Raw genomic sequence first — 1,777 nt, 5'->3', positions numbered from 1 at the left:
AGTTTGGGAATGTTTCTGTTGTTGAGAGGAGGGGGATGGGGCAGGTGGTGAAACTGTGGTCACACTAGGGATCTGTTTAGCTGTTTCAGAGGGTTTCTTAGAGGGTTCACAGGAATCAGCCAGCCAGCCCAGTAGGGCAGAACTTGACCCAAGTTCACAGTGCTGATAGGGAATCTGTTTCATTCCTTGCTTAAAATATAGTATAAGTTTATATATTTACTTTTTTCCCATCACTTCCCCATCCTCCTCCTCTACTCTCCCCCCTAAATCTTAAAATCCAGTGCGGTACGATCTACATCAAGTTCAACAATGTTTCACAGTACTCCACAGTGTCCCTCAGTATGGAAACCCTGACGGGCGACCCTCCGGATGCACCCAGCTCCCAAAGGCTACCGCTTTTCAATTCCACCCGACATCAGGAAGGCTTCGCAAGTTTTCCAAAGTGTAGGAAACGTTTTCTCTAAGTGACACTGCAGCATTTGCACGCTAAGCAAACAGCCAGGCCTTAATGTCTCTGCAGTGAAATTTCACAGCCCGATGCCAGTTCAGTCTCCTGCACTAACCAGTCTTTCCCGCGACCCACTTTTTCGTCTCAAACACGCCACCTATTTGAAATGTAAATGATCAATTATTTGTAGGCATATGTGAAAGAAAATTTCTATGGTGCCCAGAATTCTCTCAGAAGGGCAACTGCTGTATCTGAACTTGCTCTGAAACATAAATTTCTTTCACGATTAGAAATCACTGGTAGCTAGTTAGTCTGAATAGTGGTTCTCACTCTTGAAGCGAATCAGACAGTTCTTCCCACGACCACGTCTGCCATGGCAGGTGGCTTTACCAACCGCGGTGGGAAGAAAGAATGAAGTATATGGAACCTCATTTGGCAAATACTGGGTTAGGTCTCTGACATCCTGGGACACAGGTGCTAAAATGACTCACTTCACATCTCATATAAAATTCAGAAATATCAGCTAGTGCATTTCATTCACGAAGAAATAAGAAAAAGAGAAAGTCGCTTTACATTGAAATCCCACTTAGAAGACAGGCTAAGAGACAAATCATCAAATATATTATCATTGCCCCAGGAAGAAGCCTTTTTTTCCTCTATTAACTTTAACAATGGTTCTTGTTTATTTTACAAATAGAAGTCATTGTAGGTGGCTTGGGCTTGGCTCTTTTAATAAGTTCAAGGGCTCTATTTTAGCTAGCAGAGTTGAGAAATCTCCACGCAAATCACATTTGCAAAGGAAAGAGGATTCTAGAGAGCAGACTATGAAAATCTGTTTTGCTTACTTACGCATACTTTGTCTTTTTTTTTTTCAAACCTACAGCACCTGGTCTTCCTAGGTGGTCTCCCATCCAATTACTAACCATGCCCGACCCTGCTTAGCTTCCGAGATCAGACACGATCGGGCACATTCAGGGTGCCATGGCCGTGGACTTTGTATTTGGTATAGAGAGGAAACTGGATGGATGGCAGCATCTCTCTCTAGAATTACCCTGAGGACGAATGGGTGATCATTTTACCACCTGAGCCCTGGCCTACTGTAAGCTTTAAACTCTGAGCCGTGCCTGGGATATCAATAAAGGCACCTTACGAGAAGAACAACCAGACTGAGGTGATCCTACCAAAGACCAACCACTCAGGATTAGCTAGACAGTGATTCTCAGCCTTGGCCGTCCATTAGAATTATCTGCAGAGCTTTTTACGTCCAGGTTGCAAAGAGGACCAATTAAAACGTGAACATCAGTAGCTGTTCAAATGCCCCAGATGACC

At 44.0% G+C, this 1,777-nt stretch overlaps 1 pseudogene; it reads right to left on the bottom strand.

Moving 5' to 3' along the window:
• Positions 1-1,322: 1,322 nt before the first annotated feature.
• LOC111734794 lies at positions 1,323-1,441 on the bottom strand (annotated as a pseudogene).
• Positions 1,442-1,777: the final 336 nt, after the last annotated feature.

The sequence above is a fragment of the Pteropus vampyrus genome, unplaced genomic scaffold (genome assembly GCF_000151845.1).
Source record: "Pteropus vampyrus isolate Shadow unplaced genomic scaffold, Pvam_2.0 Scaffold6462, whole genome shotgun sequence".
NCBI classification, from domain to species: Eukaryota; Metazoa; Chordata; class Mammalia; order Chiroptera; family Pteropodidae; genus Pteropus; species Pteropus vampyrus.
Note: the sequence above shows the minus strand (reverse complement) of the source record. Positions and strands in the feature narration are given on the sequence as shown.